This window comes from Physeter macrocephalus, chromosome 13, assembly GCF_002837175.3.
Source record: "Physeter macrocephalus isolate SW-GA chromosome 13, ASM283717v5, whole genome shotgun sequence".
In the NCBI taxonomy this organism is placed as follows: domain Eukaryota; kingdom Metazoa; phylum Chordata; class Mammalia; order Artiodactyla; family Physeteridae; genus Physeter; species Physeter macrocephalus.
In genome coordinates this window covers 16,806,427-16,827,773 of record NC_041226.1, presented here as the reverse complement: position 1 = coordinate 16,827,773, position 21,347 = coordinate 16,806,427, and the positions used below count along the sequence as shown (strand labels likewise).

The 21,347-nt window shown below is 40.0% G+C and overlaps 1 long non-coding RNA gene across 1 annotated transcript in view; it reads right to left on the bottom strand.

The window, feature by feature from the left end:
- The window catches only part of LOC102973609 (uncharacterized), a 52,591-nt gene that overhangs the window by 15,404 nt on the left and 15,840 nt on the right, over nt 1–21,347 (bottom strand). Inside the window, exons 3-4 of the long non-coding RNA XR_008619055.1 lie at nt 13,025–13,220; nt 12,660–12,810 (exon numbers count right to left, since the gene is read on the bottom strand). This is a non-coding gene — a long non-coding RNA (uncharacterized lncRNA). The remainder of the gene's footprint in view (nt 1–12,659; nt 12,811–13,024; nt 13,221–21,347) is intronic.

The following is a 21,347-nucleotide window of genomic DNA, read 5'->3' as shown; positions in this document are numbered from 1 at the left end:
GTGGCCTGTGCAGAGTGAGTAGGCCAGAGGGTGTGAAGGGGTTAAGTCATAAGTTAACCCCTTGAGTAGGGTTAACCCTACTCAACCCTACTTAAGTTAAGTAGGGTTGGGGTGAGAAGATTATATAAGGCCTTGGAGGGCATTGTGAAGATGTTGCCTTTTACTCAATGAGGTGGGGAGCCTTTGGAAGATTTTGAACAGAAAGTGACATGGTTTGACTTAAGTCCTTAAAAGATTACTTTGGCTGCTGTGTTGCAAATTGATTTAAGAAAGGGAAGTCTAAAAAGAGGAAGACTAGCTGGGTACATACTGGACACTCCAGAAATACTTGTTTACTACACATTGCATTGTTACATTAAGTTCCCTCTTTTTTACTTATTTCACCTTTTAAAACTTTACTTCAGGGCTTCCCTGGTGGCGCAGTGGCTGAGAATCCGCCTGCCGATGCAGAGGACACGGGTTCGTGCCCCGGTCCGGGAAGATCCCACATGCCGCGGAGCGGCTGTGCCCGTGAGCCATGGCCGCTGAGCCGGCGCGTCCGGAGCCTGTGCTCCGCAACAGGAGAGGCCACAACAGTGAGAGGCCCCCGTACCACAAAAAAACAAAAAACAAAAAACTTTACTTCAATCACCTATAAGGGAAAAGAATCTGGAAAAAAAATAGATACATATGTATGTATAACTGAAACCCTTTGCCATATACCTGAAACTAACACATCATAAATCAGTTATACTTCGATTAAAATAAATAAAAGAAAGGCAAAAAAATTTTACCTTATTTATTTCCTTATTCTCCGTGTTATTTAGGGTTGTAATTCAAATTTTAAAGCAATACAATTGCATTTCTTTGAAACACTGAATTCATCTCAGACTTTTCACCATCTAGTCAAGCTGGTCTCTCATTTAACTTCCTCTTTCCCTTTCCTTAATTTGGGCAAAGAGTTAAAAATAGTTTGTTCTCTGTGAGCAGAAACAACTGCAAATCAACAGAAGTAGACAGGAGTAGCCTTAATACTAATGGCTAACATTTTTGGAGTGTTCTACATGTACTAGGCACAGTGCTAAATGTTCAACATGAATTAGTTCATTTAATCTTTACAATGACTTGCTGAAGTAGGTACTGTTATCATTCCCATTTTCACAGGAAGAGAGAAGTTAAATAACCACTTGAGGTTATACGGCTGAAAAGGGCCAGGCCTGGATTGAAACTAAGGCCATGGGACTCAGAACCTGTGCAGGTGACGGCCACAGTATATTACTATTACCTCCCAGCCGCCCACAGAAATGCCCACGCTAAGAGATGGAGAGACAGGGAAGACCTCGGGAAACTTGGACTGGAGAGTGATGCTGTGAAGTAACAATGGTCCACTTGGTCTTCTTGTGGTCTATATGGTTAATGAACAGAGGGCATTTCTGTTTATAAATCAGTCTTCTGTGAGTTTGGTTTGCTTGAATCAGCACCTCCCCCTCCCCTTCTGCCTCCCAGCCCCCACTGCTGCCCTCCCCATCTCCCTCCACTGCCTCAAGCTTTATCAATCCAGAGACTGGACTACATCATGCAGGCTAGACTAAAGGTGCTGCCTGCACCTAATAGACAGCTCTCCCTCTTTACACACCATGGTTCCAAATGCCTATTCAGAGTTGTTTACAACCTAATACAAAATTATTCGAGGCTAAGTTATTTTTGTGCCATGATTTTGATTTATTTAGGCTTCTTCCATGTAAGTGAAGAGGTTTAGTACATTTTGGAAATTTGATTTGTCATTTTGCGCTCTGGATCGTTGTTACCTCTCGGGAATGCATGGTTCCTATCTTATTTGCCATCTGAGGTAGGGAGCTAAGTTATTTTTGTGCCATGATTTTGATTTATTTAGGCTTCTTCCATGTAAGTGAAGAGGTTTAGTACATTTTGGAAATTTGATTTGTCATTTTGCGCTCTGGATCGTTGTTACCTCTCGGGAATGCATGGTTCCTATCTTATTTGCCATCTGAGGTAGGGAAAGCTGAGGTGGTGGACGTTTATATTTAATGCAGTTAATGTGGCGTGGATTCTAGATTTATCCTTTGCTGTAACTTGGTGAGAAAACGGATTTGGAGTTTAAGTAAACTAGTAACTGACAATATTGGAAAAATACCAAAGAGTTTTCTCAGCTACTTCTCTCTCTTTTTTGTTAACAGACTCTTTATGAAGTCTTTGCATCCCATCTCATTCCCTAGGACTGCTCAGCACATTGTTTTTCTTGTGTAAACATTTGATATATTTTGCATATATTTTATATGTGTGTATATGTTATATGTGCATGTGTTATATAGGTATGTATTGCTTTTATTTAAAAAAAAAATCCTGCTCTTTTATAGAATATAGTAGTTGCTTGCAGGGAGAAGAATGTGGTAGCTAGGAAACAGGGGTGAAAGGAGGTTTTATTCCACTCTATATATTACTTTCTACCTTTTGAAATCTATACAGTATTTGTGAATTATCTATTCTAGTTCATTAATTGATTTACTTTTACAGTAAAACTATTTCAGATTAAAAGAAATTAATTCTCTCCTTATGTAGTCAAAAACATCATATCCTTTATGATGAACTTATTTTTTCTAATTAGAATAATAAACTGGTCTTGATAAATATTGTTTTAGGAAAATATTTCCCCAAAATCGTTGTTAGACAAATACTGTATGATCTCACTTATATGTGGAATCTAAAAAAAAAAAAAAAAAGAACTAATAGATACAGAGGACAGATTGGTTGCTGCCAGAAGTGGGTACTGGGGGGTGGGCAAAATGGGTGAAGGTGGTCAAAAGGTATAAACTTCCATTATAAAATAAATAAGTCCTGGAGAGGTAATAGATAGCATGGTGACTGTATTGCATATTTGAAAGTTCCTAAGAGAATAGATCTTCAAAATTCTTGTCACAAGGAAAGAATTTCGTAACTATGTGTGGTGATGGATGTTAACTAGAATTACAGAGGTGATCAGTACAATATATACATATAGCAAATCATTATGCTGTACACCTGAAACTAATATAATGTTATATGTCAATTATATCTCAAGGAGAAAAAGAATGAAGTCCCCATGGTCAGACAGCAGATAGCCAGGTAGAAATCTCAGTTATGTTACATTCCAGCTTAGTGTCCTTGGACACACTGGGTAAGCTCTCTGGGCGTCATTTTTTTCCCATCTGCAAATAGAAGATATGATGGTCTCTACTTCACAGGGTAGTTGTGAAGATTAAACAAGTCTTGTGTGTAAACCCATAGCACAGTGCCTGGTACACAGTCAAGTCTCAATAAATGTTAACTTCAAGACAAAAAAATACAAAATTGTTTTAACCAAAGGTTATACCAAAAAAAAAAAAATTGTCAAAGGAGACTCCATCTAGTAGAAATTATAACAATATATTCTTAAAACATAATTTAAAGAGGTTTTACAGCAAAATCATATCTTCTCATCTTATATCAGTAGCAGCAAAACATAGATACCGTAGCAGATACTGGAAAGCATTTATTACTCTAAAGTGCCATACTCAGTGGTGGCAAAACTCTAGAAACATTCCCTTTTTAAAAAAAATTTATTAAAGTATACATGATTTACAATGTTGTGTTAATTTCTGCTGTACAGCAAAGTGGTTCAGTTATACATATATATACATTCTTTTTTCATATTGTTTTCCATTATGGTTTATCACAAGATATTGAATATAGTTCCCTGTGCTATACAGTAGGACCTTGTTGTTTATCCATCCTATATATAATAGTTTGCATCTACTAATCCCAAACTCCCAATCCATCCCTCCCCCATTCTCCTCTTGCTTGGCAACCACAAGTCTGTTCTCTATGTCTGTGAGTCTGTTTCTGCAGAAACATTCCCTTAAAAATGAAGAAAAATATGAAGATGATGTGATCATCACGTTTTAAAAAAATATCTGAGAAGACAAAATAATAAGTACAGACACTGTCAAGGAAAAAGCAAAGTTATCATTTGAACATGGTATTATTACTTGAAAAAAAAGAGAAATCTATTAAATCTACTAGAAATAATGTTAGATGGATAGTTACGAGATGTTTAAAATCAAAAGACTAAGAACAACTAGATATCCATGTGCAAAGCAATAAAACTGGACCGCTACCTCACACAATACATCAAAATTAACTGAAAATGGATCATAGCTCTAAAAATATGAACTAAAACTACAGAACTCTTAGAAGAAAATGTAGTAGTAAATTTTTGTGACCTTGAGTTAGGCAATGGTTTCTAAGATATGACAAAATAAAAAATAGATGAGAATTCATCAAAATTAAAAACTTCGAAGTACACCATCGAGAAAGTGAAAAGAAAACACACAGAATGGAACAAAATATTTGCAAATTATATATCTGATTCATCTGATATTCAGAATATATTATTTAATAAACTCTTAAAACTCAACAGTAAAAAAAAAAAAATAACCCAATTAAAAATGGGCAAAAGACTTGAATAGATTTTTTCTCCAAAAAAGATATGTAGTCCCCCTTTGCCCATGATTTCACTTTCTGTGGTTGTAGTAAACTGTGGTCAAAAATATTAAATGGAAAATTCTAGAAATAAACAATGCATAAGTTTTAAATTACGTGCCATTCAGAATAGTGTGATGAAATCTTGCTCTGTCCTGCTTCATCCCACCTGAGATCATCCCTGAATCCAATGTATCCTGCCCATTAGTCACTTAGACTTAGTAGCCTTCTCAGTTATCAGATTGACTGTAGTTTATCGAAGTGCTTGTGTTCAAGTGACTCTAATTTCACTTAATAATGGCCCCAAAGCGCAAGAGTAGTGATGCTGACAATTAGGAAATGCCAAAGAGAAGCTGTAAAGTGCTTCCTTTAAGTGAAAAGGTGAACGTTCTTGGCTTAATAAGGAAAAAGAATTGTATGCTGAGGTTGCTAAGATCTAGGGTAAGAACAAATCTTCTATCCTTGAAATTGTGAAGAAGGAAAAAGAAATCTGTGCTAGCTTTGCTGTTGCACCTCAAACTGCAAAAGTTGAGGTTACAGTGCATGATAAGTGCTTAGTTAATACAAAAAAAGGCATTAAATTTGAGAGAGAGAGAGACCACATTCACAAAACTTTCATTACAGTATATTGTTATAATTGTTCTATTTTGTTATTATTGTTGTTAATCTCTTACAGTGCCTGATTTGTAAATGAAACTTTATCATAACTATGTATGTACAGGAAAAACATGGTATATATAGGGTTTGGTACTATCCAAGGTTTCAGGCATCCACTGGGGGTATTGCAACAAATACCCCAAGGAGAAGGGAGACAAATGTCTACAAATGGTCAAAAAGCACACGAAAAGAAGCTTGTTGCGTTTCAACCCCAAGTGGATATTCTGAGATTCAATCTTGACCATCCAGGGTTAGTGCAGACCCCACAAGGTAAAGGGCACGACTCCCACAGGACTGTCCTTACTTCAGATGTCAGATCCACTTTGGAGGTCCCAGGCCACCCATACTTCTGACCAACTGGCTATAAATTCAGGGCTTTCCATGACCCCCTTAAGTCCAATAATTCACTGGAATGCCTCACAGAACTCAGGAAAGCTATACTTACAATTAAAATTTTATTAGGAAGAGTACAGATTAGAAACAGCTAATGAAGAGACAGCTGGGGGGAAGAGAAAATAGGAGCGATTGCTAATGGGTTTGGGTTTCTTTTGAGGGCGATAAAGATGTTCTAAAGTAGATGGTGTTGATAGTTGCACCACCTTGAGAACATACCAAAAAACCACTGAAATGTACACTTTAAAAGAATGAATTTTATAGTATGTGAATAATATGTCTATAAAACTGTCAATAAGCTTGGTAAGAGTTAGGAAGTATAAGGAAAAAATATCCCATTGAACAATAAGAGCATTAAGAATGAACTTGATGGGCTTCCCTGGTGGCGCAGTAGTGGAGAATCCGCCTGCCAATGCAGGGGACACGGGTTCGAGCCCTGGTCCAGGAAGATCCCACATGCCGCGGAGCAACTAAGCCCGTGCACCACAACTACTGAGCTCACACGCCTAGAGCCCGTGCTCTGCAACAGGAGAAGCCACCGCAATGAGAAGCCCGCGCACCGCAACAAAGAGTAGCCCCCGCTCACCGCAACTAGAGAAAGCCCGCGCACAGCAACGAAGACCCAACACAGCCAAAAATAAATAAATAAAATAAATAAATTTATTTAAAAAAAGAAAAGAATGAACTTGACATGAAATATCTTAGGCCTATGTAAGGAATCTACAAATCCTGATCTAGGGTCATAATCAAAGACCTAAATAAATGTTTAGGGTATGTTTCCGGATATTTGGAAATATTGTGAAAAATAAGTTCTTCCTAAATTCACATATAAATTTAATAGTATTCCAAAGGGTTTTTTTTTGAGGAGGATGTGTCAACAGTAGTATAAAAATATATGAAAGAGGGACTTCCCTGGTGGTCCAGCGGCTAGGATGGCTAGGACTCCACGCTCCCAATGCAGGGGGCCTGGGTTCAATCCCTGGTCGGGGAACTAGATCCCACATGCCGCAACTAAGGGTCCACATGCTGCAACTAAAAAAGATCCCGTGGGCCACAACTAAGACCCAGGGCAGCCAAATAAATAAATAAATATTTAAAAATATATGAAAGAACATATAATATAGTATAAAAATATATATGGAAGAAATAAGTCAATGTAAGTTCACCCATTGTAACAAAAGTACTACTCTTGTGGGGATGCTGATAATGTGCGGGGGCAGGGGATTTATGGGATCTCTCTGTACCTTCCTCTTAGTTTTGCTGTGAACCGAAAACTTCCCTATAAGTATAGATCGTCCCCGACATAGGATGGTTCGACTTACAATTTTTCGACTTTCTGAAAGTGCGAAAGCATTTCATAATAAGCATTCAGTAGAAACCATGCTTAGAATTTTGAACTTTACTCTTTTCCCAGGCTAGCGATCCTTTTTCCTGATGCTGGGCAGCGAGCTGCAGCTCCCGGTCAGCCTCGTGATCACAATACACTTACAACCATTCTATACCCAGACAACCATTCTGTTTTTTACTTTCAGGACAATAGTCAATAAATTAATGCTATATTCCACACTTTATTATAAAACAGGCTTTGTATTAGATGATTTTGCCCAACTGTAGGCTAATGCAAGTGTTCTGAGCACGTGTAAGGTAGGCTAGGCTAAGCCACGATGTTCAGTGGGTAGGTGCGTTAAACGCACTTTTGACTTAACAGTATTTTCAATTTATGTTGGGTTTATTGGGATGTAACCCCATCGTAAGTCGAGGAAGATCTGTATATATGGAAGAATACATATGTAAGAATAATGGACATTTTGAAAAAGAGGAGAAGAGGTAACATTAAAGATAATATAGTCTTTAAAAAACATACAGAGGAGATAAGGGTCATATCCGATACCAAAACACATTACAAAACAATACTGATTAAATGTATAGTATAGGCATAGGACTCACAGACAGAACAACCAATCAGAATGAAAAGTCCAGAAGCAGATTTAAAGTTATTTACAAATTTAGCATGTATCAATGACAGCATTTCAGTTGAAAAGAGAAAGGATGGATTATTTTATAAGTTTGGGGTAATTGCCTAAACAATAGGAAAAAAAAATAAAGTTAGACTCCTACCTCACAGATATAATCAAAAGTTTAGTAGGTTAAAGATTTAAATGTAACAAAAGTTTCTAATGAATCCATTAATTACTAGGAGAAAATACAGTTTCTCTTAGATTATTTGTATAATCTTGGGTACAGAATGTCTTTCTTTTTAGCATTGTAATATAGGCAGAATTATAAAGAAAAAAATTGATAAATTTGACTACTTAAAAAAAATCTTTATGCCCAGAAAATTAAATTTAAAGTTAAGACAAACCGGATGAAAACTTGTTAGAGTATATGTAGTTCTAAATGTAGAATACACACAGATGTATGATAAATATATAGACAGGGCTATTAAAACTCAATAATATAAATATTTGAAGTCAATATCTTATGTTCAGAGGACATGAACAGACATTTCACAGAGGAAGCAATGTACATGGTCAATAAACATTTTTTTTAAATTCAGTCTCACTAGAAATCAAACAAATGCAACTAAAAACAAGATCCTATTTTTCATCATTAGATCAGCAAAGATGAAAAAGAATTATATACTCAGGGTGACAAGAGTGTGGGAAAGAGCATTCTCAACCACTGTTGGTGGGAATATAAATTGAAACAATTTAGCAATAAGCGTTTTTAAAAATCTTAAATATGTGACTACTCTTTGATGCAGAAATCCTACTTCTAAGAATTTGTCCTAGGGAAATACAAAAAAAGAATTTGGGGCTTCCCTGGTGGCGCAGTGGTTGAGAGTCCGCCTGCCGATGCAGGGGAACCGGGTTCGCGCCCCTGTCCGGGAGGATCCCACATGCCGCGGAGCGGCTGGGCCCGTGAGCCGTGGCCGCTGAGCCTGCGCGTCCGGAGCCTGTGCTCCGCAACGGGAGAGGCCACAACAGTGAGAGGCCCGCGTACCGCAAAAAAAAAAAAAGAATTTGTCCTAGGGAAGTAACCAGTTATTTGTACAAAGATTTATTTGCAAGGATGTCCACTTACACATTGTTTATAAAAGTAATAAACAAGGAAATAATATAAATGTTTCATAGCAGGATATTGATTAAAGTTATGATATGCCCATACTACAAAATAGTGTGCATCTGTTCAATATTTTAATGGTGTATTTATTGACATGGACAATATTTATTACATATTGGTAAGTTAAATTATAACATGGCATGAGTATATTTTATAAAAATTGTAAACGCCGCTATGTACACTATTTTGGCAAAAGTCTGAAAGAAAATAAACCACCAATGTTGATTCTGGTTTGTTCTGGTGACAGGATTATGGACACTTTTTCTTTTTCATTTATCCCATTTCCATCTTCTCTGTAATTATGTAATAAAATGATGATTAACAAAGAATGACAAAATTCAAAAATCCAAAAGGAAATAAATGGAGAAATAACTATTAAAAAATAAGAGTCCTGAAGACAGTGTCTCTCTCTGACTATATCTCTGAATATAAGTTAGGCTACATGGGTTCTATGAAAAAAAAAAAAAATCCTCTGGACTTCACTAAACGCTGACCTGAAAGGGAGAGAAGCACCTGAACATTCTTCGTGAAATCCCACCTGCACGATGCTATTTTAAAAATCGTACTAATGGTCATAAAGGATCTCGAAAGGTGAAGGCTAAATAAATTACAATGACGGAAACGAATTAGCAAAAAGAATCTATGATCTGAGAATTGTTATGTGTATGATAAATCAACTCAGCAACAAAGGCCTGTTTTTTTTAGATGCAGCCACATAACCTCTGCTGGGGAATTCTTAAGGAGAGCTGCCCAGCTGGCTGTTTCATTTCGTGATTTACTCTTCATTTCCTCCAAGAATATTCAGACTGCAATTGGACTGCCTGTTGTTATGCATCCTTAAAAAACAAAAATAAATTCTAGCAGAATGGGAGCAAAGCTTGGTTCTCTTATTTAACGCATTCAGAGGTCAGTTATAATAAGCAAAGAGACTACTCTGTGTGACAGACAAAAAGATATGGGACCAAACAGGCGTAAGGGAGAGTTTTTTCCTCCCACAAATGTGTGTATGACACGTGCAAAGTGCATAAAGCGAGCCCTGGGATGGTCCAATAGCGCACTCGCTACTCTGGGGGCATTTTCCACTACGTTTACCTTTTATATGCTGTGCCTTAACCTACACAAAATGTAGAGAAATCTGCATGATTTGGTTATTTCTTATTGAATATGTGGTTCATGAGGTCTCCTGGTATCTTAGGTTGGGCACCAGGAAATAGACTCTGAGACAGAGATTTGTGGGTGGGAAGTCTATTGGGAACAACACCTATAAGGGAGCCAGGGGAACAGGACAGGGGCAGAAGTTTGGGCTCAGGTGACCTCACGGGAAGCTCAGGAGGTGGGATGGCTCATCCGAGTTGTCTCATATTGAGGCAAGAGGGCTGGATCTTTGTACTCTCTTCCACTTGTACCTATCACTCACCCCTTTGGAAAAGGGCCTAACCTTAAGGAAGGCTGCTTCCTTCAGGCAAGTCCTTGAGAGGACTCAGCTGAAAGCCATCAGCAGCCAACACTTCCGGCACCTGGGGTTCTCCAACCTGAAGGGGGATCTAGGCTGGGTGCTATGGACTGAATGTTTGTGTTCCCCCTTTTCCAAATTCGTATGTCAAAACCATAATTCCCAGCGTGATGGCACTTGGAGGTGGGACATCTGGGAGGTAGTTAGGGTTAGATTAGGTCATGAGGGTGAAGCCCCCATCATGGGATTAATGCCTTTATAAGACGAGGAGGAGACACATGAGATCTCTCTCTCTGCGTGAACGAACCAAGGAAAGGCCATGTGAGAACGTAACCAGGAAGAGAGCTCTCACCTGTACCTGGCTATGCTGAAACCCTGATCTCAGACTTCCAGCCTCCAGAAACCTGAGAGATAAATGTTTGTTGTTTAAGCCACAGTGGTAATTAGTTTTGGCAGCCCGAAATTTTTAAGATACTGGGCATTGCAGCGAACGCTATAGACAGTAATACCCTGACTTATATTAACAGTGGAACATTTCTCAACTCTGTCCTGCTCAGGTAAAACATGAGAGGCAAATTAATAGTTGAAGGTAGAATTCCTAAGAAAGCAGTTCTGCATTTTAATCAAAAAGTATTTATTTGACTTTAGAATGGTAAAGTAGGAATAACTGTTACTCTCCACCTCTTGCCCTGTTATCAATCCAGGTTATGTAGTAAGTTATTCTGTTAATAAAGAAGTGAACTTAGTATCCAAGAGAAAAATTTGAATTATATTTGTTTCCCTCAGTTTCTGTCACTGTCACTTTTCTATCTTATTTGGAAGACTAAAAAGGCCACTTAGGGACTTCCCTGGTGGCGCAGTGGATAAGACGCCGCACTCCAAATGCAGGGGGTCTGGGTTAGATCCCTGATCAGGGAACCAGATCCCACATTCATGCCGAAACTAAGAGTTTGAATGCCACAACTAAGGAGCCCGAGTGCCACAACTAAGGAGCTGCCAAGGTGCAACTAAGGAGCCCGCCTGCCACAACTAAGACCTGTACAACCAAATTAATTAATTAATTAATTAATTTAAAAAATAATTTTAAAAAGGCCACTTAGGGTAGGCTGCTTACATTTCATAATAAATAGTGAAAATTTTTTTGTTTGTTTTTCTTTTTTCTTTTATTGGCCATACTGCTCAGCTTTGGAGATCTTAGTTCCCTGACCAGAAATTGAACCTGGGCCCCAGCACTGGAAGTGCCAAGTCCTAACCACTGAACCTCCAGGGAATTCCCAGTAGTGAAAAAGCTTTGATTTGAGTTTTATCTTGAAAAGTGAAATAAAAATTGTGAAAGTATATTTACTTTATATTTACCAAAATATAGGCTATAATGATAACTACAGGCTTACTCTTAGAACTAAGAACAAGTCAAATGACTGACTGGAATTTTTGGACATAATTTTTTCCAACAAAATCTTATAATAGCACAAGTGACATTTTTCCTTTGTATTTTATTTGTGCAGCATGAAAATGAAGATGGACATTTAACAAAATGCTTGAGGGTTTTATTAATTTTCCCACAGCCTCTCAGTCCTTTAGTTAAAACTCATGGGGAGGGCTTCCCTGGTGGTGCAGTGGTTGGGAGTCCGCCTGCCGATGCAGGGGACGCGGGTTCGTGCCCCGGTCCGGGAGGATCCCACATGCCGCGGAGCGGCTGGGCCCGTGAGCCATGGCCGCTGAGCCTGCGCGTCTGGAGCCTGTGCTCCGCAACGTGAGGTGAGAAGCCACAACAGTGAGAGGTCCGCATACCGCAAAAAAAAAACCCAAAAAACTCATGGGGAGTTGAACTCATCTTTGGGAACATCTCTGCTGTCTCATTCTTTTGGATGTTTCTCTCTAGTTGTGGACATTTCCACTTGGACATCCAAGAGACATATCAGACTTCACGAGTCCAAAACAGACCCTTGGTTCTCAATTTTCCCTGCCCCTTCCCCACCTCTACTCCATTTTCTCTCCTCCAGCTGCCCAAGACAAATATTAGGAATTATCCTTGATTTCTTTTTTTTTTTCTTCTCTCACATGCGACATCCAATCCTTCAGCAAGTCCACCTGGCTCTGCACCCCCAACCTGACTCCTTCTCACCACCTCCACTGCTTCCTTCCAGAGCCAGCCACCATCTACACCTGCCCAACCAACTTCACCACCTTCCTAATGGTCTCCCAGCTTCTACTCTTTGTCCCTACAACTACTCTCCACAGAGTAGCCAGAGTGATTTTAAAATGTATTTATTTTTATTAGGTACAACATTTACATGGTTCGAAGTTCAACACACTATAAAAAGATAGGCCCAGATAACTCTATAACCTACTCCTGCATCCCTCACCCCAACTCTCTAATGATATTTATTTCCATTGGTACCTTTTTTTTTATCCTTCTAGGATTTTTAAGGCAAATGCAAGCATATGCAAATATATCTCTCACCTTATTACATAAAAGGTAGCCTACTATAGAGACTATTCCACAGTGTTCTATATCTTGCTTTCTTTCACTTACCAATACATCCTAAAGCTCTTCTCATATTAGCACATAGAGATCTTCCTTATTATCATACCATCGTTTATTTAACCAGGTACCTTTTGCTGAACAAATAATGCAACAATGAAAAACTTCATACAGGTGTCATTTCATACATGTGGAGCTGCATCTATGGGATAAAAATCACAGAAATACAGTTGCAAAATCATGTATTTTAGTGTATTTGCCAGTTTCAAGATGAAAATTTTAGAGATAAATCTGATTGTCACTTGCCCTGCTTAAAGGCCTCCCCCAATTCCCCATCCCAATCAGAATAAAATCAAAAATCACTGCGACCCACAAGGCCATCCCTAATCTTAATCCTAAACAAGGCCTTTGCCTACCTCTTCAACGTCAATGTCTTTTCCCCTCTTTCACTGTGGACTAAGCTCATTGGCCTTCTTTCATCAATCTCATAAAATTATCTTTCGTGAGATGTACAGTTTCACTTTGTAGTTGATTTCCATTGTGTTTGGACTGTATTGTCAAATATGTGTAAAAATCCAGTCATCAGCTCGAGACTTGACAAAGAAATTGACCCTAGAAGGGGAGAATAGATGTTAATGTTTAATGGGGATGGGTATTTATAAGCAGTCATTTGATAAGTAAACGTTTCTAAGTTATGATGACTTTTACTCTCCTTCATAACTTCAAACTTCAGGGATTCAGATAATGAATGCTGAGATAATGAGGACTTTCTATCATTCTGTAGCTGTGTGACCACAGATCCCAGACACATGAAGGTGGAAGTCTAACCTTACATAGAAATCCAACACGGTCGGAAAAGAACAGTGGACTGGAAATGGCAAGCGCTGTGTTCTGCCACTAAGTAAGCTGTGGGAGCTTAGGCAGGCCATTTCATCTTTCTCTGCCTCATTTTAAATGTATGAAAAGGAAGAAAATGGAATTCATCATGAGTCGCAACCTTTTCACTCCCCAGGGATTCCTTTTATAACCCCCACTCATTTTTATAATATGTTGAGAAATTTTATCTACCGAAAGTTATTTGTTATAATTTATGTTACCATGTTCATTGTTCACTGTTAGCATGTTCATTGTTAATTTATCAACACTATATATAATTTTGAATTCTGCTTAGCATTAAATAATCAGCTGCTGTTGGTTGACCCAAAGCAAAGAAATTTATATTTTCATCTGCCTGTGTAGCTCTATCTTGTTTAATTCCTAAGGCTGGGAATCTCAGGACCTACATGACTGTTAAGTTTCTTTACCAGTCTGGGAGTCAATGTCATGTATATAATCATCTAGTCCAGAGGATTTTTATTTTTACTTTAAAAATTTTTATTATTTACTTATTTATATTTTTGCGGCACTGGGTGGCTTGTGGGATCTTAGTTCCCCGACCAGGGATCGAACCCGGCCCTTGGCAGTGAAAGCATGGAGTCCTAACCACTGTACTGCCAGGGAATTCCCTAATCCAGAGGATTTTTAGATGGTGCCCCACAGAGCCCTGGGGCTCAGAGCTGAAGTGAGGGTAGGGAAGGAGGAGGTGAAGCAAGGAGGCTTAGGGCCCCCAAACCTATTTTATCTAGAGTACCTCCACTTTTTTTCTGTCCTGTATATTGTGTTCTGTCTAGAATTTTGTTTGAAGGGTTTAAACTATTAAAAATAATTTGAAAAATACATCAATCAAACTCGATTGTATAGATGAGGATAATGAGGCTCAGAAAAGTTCAATGAAATTTTCCCAAGGTTACAGAGCTAATTAATGGCCAAATACTCATTCAGTCAATCAACACATACTTATTGAACATTGTGGAAATAAAAATTATAAATATAAAACTTTGATTCAGTCTTGGTCTAAAAACAATCTATGGGTCACCATGATGTTTGATCAGAAGCATTAGGATAAAAGAATCTTCTTTTCTTTTTTTTAATTCAGTGGTTTTTTTTTTTTTGGCCACGCCCCGTGGCTGGCGGGTTCTTAATTCCTCGACCGGGGATCAACAGTGAAAGTGTGGAGTCCTAACCACTAGACCACCAGGGAATTCCCTAAAGAATCTTATTTTCATGAACTGGTGGAGAATTGACATTAATGTGCATGCTACCTCTGATTGGTAAGAAAAGGAAGAGAGGGCAGAAGAATATCTGCGTGCTGGTGACGGCGGGAGAGCAATGAACAAAGAGTCCTGTTAGAAGACAGGCCAGGTTGGGTAGAGGTCTTATTTCAGTTTAAATTCTTAGGGGTTTTGTCTCTGACTGTCACACTATTGCTATATTTTAGTGTCACAGAGGAGGAGCCAAGATTATCTATAAGGTTTTTATTTCATTTCCCAAATTAAGCATGTTACCTCTAAGCTTGGAAAAACCTGTGGCTATGCGAAATGTGTTAATTTAATCTATAAGATATATTTGTAATAAAAGTCAATTGATTGAATTTGTTCAACTTAAGCTGGTAATAAATTCTCTGGCCTTATGATAGTTTACCTGCGATGGGGTGTTAGGTATGTTCTGTTTTTAGTCCAAAAACTACAGACTCTCTGGTTCTAGCTTTCTCCCTGCAAACTATTTGAAATAAAGTGTGTCTTTGGCAGATTCAAAGACAAATGTACCACAAAGCCTCATTCTTTCTCAGCACCAATCAAGTCAGCCATTCTTCCAGGCATTGAGGATGCAGCAATGAACATGTGTAAAGAGTTTCCTGCATCCATGGACCAGAATTGGTTCTCTTGGTTTCTGGTCCAATGCTGTTTCTGCTACACTATGCAGACTGAAGACTCATTCTGCTCTTCTGCAAATACTTGTCATTACAGAGTGTGCTTATGTCTCCCCCATGTTATTTATTCATTTATTCCACAAATATTTATTGAGTAGCTTCGATTACCAGATTATGCTAAGTGCTATAGGCATCCTGATATGAATTAGCTCTCAAGGTGCTCACAGACCTATGGAACATAGACTTGTAAACAAATTTCAAACCAGCATAATAAGTAAGATGGAGGGAGAGGAACAAGGTACAGACATACTACACAGCTGCAACTGATTAACTCCCTCTGGCATGATATCCAAACTTGGATTTGAAAGATTAATAGAGGTTTCCCAGGCAAACCAATGATGGTGGGAGTAGGAATGGCATATACAAAGGTACAGAAGAAACAAGAGAGAACATGCACATTCTCAGAACTATCTGCTGTTTGGTATTGATGGAGTTTGAACCACAAAGTGGACGGGAGGCAGGAAATTGATGGAATCTCTATGTAATGGCCTCTGTTTTCTCTGTGAGTGAAGAGAGACCGCATTTTTGGAGACTAAGGGAGGCAGGGGCTGGTAGGAAGTTTAAAGAGAGGTTTAAAAGAGCTGCTGAATTGTTTATAAAATAGAAAGGATTAGGGAAAAAACAGAAGGTCCATTCATGGGAGACTGGCCTAATAGATTATAGTTCACTTGTGCAGTGGAATACTATGCAGCCAGGAAAAAGACAGATACTGATATGAAAAGATCTACAAGATATCTTATTTAGTGAAAAGAAGCAAGATGCAGAACTGTGTGTACTACTTTAACTTTGGTGTAAAAGGCAGTAGGAAATTAAAAATATTTCATTACATGCATAAAATATCTCTGGAAGAATGCATGAGAAAGAGATAGTTTTGGTTGCTCATGGTAGGGGAAGCTTGATGGCTGGGTTACATTGTAGGGGGGAACACTTTACACTGTGTAATTTTTTTGTTTGTTTGTTTTTGCAGTACGCGGGCCTCTCACTGTTGTGGCCTCTCCCGTTGCGGAGCACAGGCTCCGGACGCGCAGGCTCAGCGGCCACGGCTCACGGGCCCAGCCGCTCCGCGGCATGTGGGATCTTCCCGGACCGGGGCATGAACCTGCGTCCGCTGCATCGGCAGGCGGACTCTCAACCACTGAGCCACCAGGGAAGCCCTACACTGTGTAGTTTTTATTTATTTATTTATTTGGTTGCACTGGGTCTTAGTTGTGGTAGGCGGGCTCCTTAGTTGCAGCACATGGGCTCCTTAGTTGTGGCATGTGAACTGTTAGTTGCAGCATGCATGCGGGATCTAGTTCCCTGACCAGGGATCGAACCCGGGCCCCTGCATTGGGAGCGTGGAGTATTATCCACTGTGCCACCAGGGAAGTCTCCTACACTGTATAGTTTTGAATTCTGGATCACAGTAATGTGTTATCTATTCAAAAATAATTTAAAAGTGAAATCTCTAAAATCTTTTTAATAAATTGAAAAGGAATAGTTTCTTAGGACAATGGAAGATAAAACTAAATTTTGGTGTCAAGGCTATGTTCCTCTGGAACCTGGTACTTATGCCTAACTTGAGGAAATGCAAAGGGGAATCTTTATTTTCATTAGCGGAGCCTATTTGAGAAAGTGATTTGGTTGAATCATGCGGATCAGAGCTGTAGAGAGTCTATAGAGAAACCTAACCAAGCCTTCTGGCTTGGCTTCTTGCAGCCCAGGGTCTCCAACCATGGCTTCTGCAGCTTATTTACAACATCTCTTTGGTTACATCCAAGCAGGCCCTTAAATTCCCTTACTGCACTTCTTGGTGCAAAACCATGTTGGTACAAAGCGAATTAAAACAGAACTTTGCTCTTCAGGAGCTAGGAAGTTAAAGGACCCTGATTATTTCATAATGCGTGAACAAATAACGAACAGGACTAATTTTTGCATGTGGATTGTTGAATCTGGTTCATTCTCTCACAAGCAAACCCTTTTATCTCTAAGCAAGTATAAAAAGAAATGTTCTGGGTGTCCGACAGCAAGCCTGTGAAGTACTGTCCACAGGCCACATAACATCAGGGAATGAGGATTCAGGGATGACCAATCTGTCATCCCTGGTGTCTGGGACCACATGGGGCAATGACAGAGACATGAAGAGAACGTTGGAAAAAAAAGGTGGTCCTTGCTATCAGGGAGGCATGAACGGAACTCCGTGGGAGCCCAGAGGTAGGAGCAAGTAACTCTGCTTGGAAAGAGTTAGGAAGGGCTTCATGGAGGAGAAAAAATGTAACCCAAGTCTTAAATAAGGAGTTGAAGAAGTTGAGGGAGGTTGAGAAAGACATTCCAAGCAGGGAGAATACAGTGGGCAAAGGCAGTGAAGATCAGAATAACATGGTGCGTTCATGGGACACCGAGCAGCTTGCTCTGACTCCATGGCAGCTGCTTTTCAGGGAATGGCAAGTGTCCGGGCTAGAAAGGAAGGTCCGGACAGGGTTATAAAATGTCTTGCGTGCCGGGAGAACAAGTTTAGACTTTGTCGTGTCAGAACGCCATGTTCTCAGTCAACAGGCTAATTCGGTACTTTACCATTACTCTCTAACCTGTTTTAAGCAGGTCGTCCTTCTGTTGGCTTCCATACTCTTGTCAGACACAGAACAGGGATGTGGAAGGCAGGTTGGTAAACAGTGTTATCTTCCCCGTTCTTCCTTTTTATTCTTCTCTCACATCTAATTAGTCATCAAAGTCTATTCTGTCACAAATGCTTTCTTTGTTTTTTCCTTGGATCAACCATTTAGCAAGCATTTACCTGTGGCATGTACTGGGCTAAAGGCTTTATACACACCAACTTATTCAACCTTCAAATAGCCCTCTGAGGTCACGTTTTAGTCAGGGCTCTTGGTAGCAGGCAACAGATGTCTTAAGTAGAAAAGCAATTTACTGGAAAGTTATCAGGCAACTCACAGAATTTATAGGAAGGCAGAGGACTAGGTTCAGGGAAGAGCCAAGGGAAGAAGCAGAGCACAAAGTTGGGATCCAACCTCAGCTACAATTCCCAGGACATGCCCCGCCATGCCTCTGGATGCTAATCTCACCACAGAGACTTCGAAGATTCTCAAGCTGACCACAGTGCCTTTGCATCACTAGCCCCCAGCACAGAGAGGAGGGAGAGCATCAACTGGCTCTACTCAAAGCATGAGGAACAGCTTCTCTTTTGTGGCTTCCCAATCCCATTGGCATTCATTCAAATTAGGAAGGATGTCTAGATAATGCACTTCAGAAACGACAAACACCCATGAGTGCATTTTGTAGATGAGGGAATAGCTGGTTGCACTGGGTCTTAGTTGTGGTAGGCGGGCTCCTTAGTTGCAGCACATGGGCTCCTTAGTTGTGGCATGTGAACTGTTAGTTGCAGCATGCATGCGGGATCTAGTTCCCTGACCAGGGATCGAACCCGGGCCCCTGCATTGGGAGCGTGGAGTATTATCCACTGTGCCACCAGGGAAGTCTCCTACACTGTATAGTTTTGAATTCTGGATCACAGTAATGTGTTATCTATTCAAAAATAATTTAAAAGTGAAATCTCTAAAATCTTTTTAATAAATTGAAAAGGAATAGTTTCTTAGGACAATGGAAGATAAAACTAAATTTTGGTGTCAAGGCTATGTTCCTCTGGAACCTGGTACTTATGCCTAACTTGAGGAAATGCAAAGGGGAATCTTTATTTTCATTAGCGGAGCCTATTTGAGAAAGTGATTTGGTTGAATCATGCGGATCAGAGCTGTAGAGAGTCTATAGAGAAACCTAACCAAGCCTTCTGGCTTGGCTTCTTGCAGCCCAGGGTCTCCAACCATGGCTTCTGCAGCTTATTTACAACATCTCTTTGGTTACATCCAAGCAGGCCCTTAAATTCCCTTACTGCACTTCTTGGTGCAAAACCATGTTGGTACAAAGCGAATTAAAACAGAACTTTGCTCTTCAGGAGCTAGGAAGTTAAAGGACCCTGATTATTTCATAATGCGTGAACAAATAACGAACAGGACTAATTTTTGCATGTGGATTGTTGAATCTGGTTCATTCTCTCACAAGCAAACCCTTTTATCTCTAAGCAAGTATAAAAAGAAATGTTCTGGGTGTCCGACAGCAAGCCTGTGAAGTACTGTCCACAGGCCACATAACATCAGGGAATGAGGATTCAGGGATGACCAATCTGTCATCCCTGGTGTCTGGGACCACATGGGGCAATGACAGAGACATGAAGAGAACGTTGGAAAAAAAAGGTGGTCCTTGCTATCAGGGAGGCATGAACGGAACTCCGTGGGAGCCCAGAGGTAGGAGCAAGTAACTCTGCTTGGAAAGAGTTAGGAAGGGCTTCATGGAGGAGAAAAAATGTAACCCAAGTCTTAAATAAGGAGTTGAAGAAGTTGAGGGAGGTTGAGAAAGACATTCCAAGCAGGGAGAATACAGTGGGCAAAGGCAGTGAAGATCAGAATAACATGGTGCGTTCATGGGACACCGAGCAGCTTGCTCTGACTCCATGGCAGCTGCTTTTCAGGGAATGGCAAGTGTCCGGGCTAGAAAGGAAGGTCCGGACAGGGTTATAAAATGTCTTGCGTGCCGGGAGAACAAGTTTAGACTTTGTCGTGTCAGAACGCCATGTTCTCAGTCAACAGGCTAATTCGGTACTTTACCATTACTCTCTAACCTGTTTTAAGCAGGTCGTCCTTCTGTTGGCTTCCATACTCTTGTCAGACACAGAACAGGGATGTGGAAGGCAGGTTGGTAAACAGTGTTATCTTCCCCGTTCTTCCTTTTTATTCTTCTCTCACATCTAATTAGTCATCAAAGTCTATTCTGTCACAAATGCTTTCTTTGTTTTTTCCTTGGATCAACCATTTAGCAAGCATTTACCTGTGGCATGTACTGGGCTAAAGGCTTTATACACACCAACTTATTCAACCTTCAAATAGCCCTCTGAGGTCACGTTTTAGTCAGGGCTCTTGGTAGCAGGCAACAGATGTCTTAAGTAGAAAAGCAATTTACTGGAAAGTTATCAGGCAACTCACAGAATTTATAGGAAGGCAGAGGACTAGGTTCAGGGAAGAGCCAAGGGAAGAAGCAGAGCACAAAGTTGGGATCCAACCTCAGCTACAATTCCCAGGACATGCCCCGCCATGCCTCTGGATGCTAATCTCACCACAGAGACTTCGAAGATTCTCAAGCTGACCACAGTGCCTTTGCATCACTAGCCCCCAGCACAGAGAGGAGGGAGAGCATCAACTGGCTCTACTCAAAGCATGAGGAACAGCTTCTCTTTTGTGGCTTCCCAATCCCATTGGCATTCATTCAAATTAGGAAGGATGTCTAGATAACGCACTTCAGAAACGACAAACACCCATGAGTGCATTTTGTAGATGAGGGAATAGCCTTATAGCAGGTAGGTTACGTAGTCAAGTAACTCAGCTAGTCAGTGGGGGAGCCAGGCTTGGAGCCCGAGTCAGATTGTTTGCAAAGCCCACGGTGTGATACAGTCCTCTGCATTGCCTTCTCTAAACCATCCCAGCTCCATTTCACAGCCCACACACCAGTCCACGCTCCCATCACCTCATCTGCATTACCACCTCCTACCTGATCTCCCTGCTTTGTGCTCCCCCGTCTCAGTTCATTCTCTACACAGTTGCTAAGATAATATTTTTTGAGTACTGTCCACATTACATCAACCACTTGTTTAAAAATCCGTGACTCACCCCTTCGAGAGCCTTTCCTGATTAATATCATTCCACGCCGATCACTCAGTAATCAGTGAAATAACGTTGCTACAGTGCTATCACAGATGCATAATTTATACTACACTAGGTTATATTATGCATAGTCTCTAGCTATTCTACTGATGTGTCACTCTGCTAAGGTCGGAGAGCCTGTCTTCTGCTGCTTTTGCGACTCTAATGACAGATACTAGCATCTAA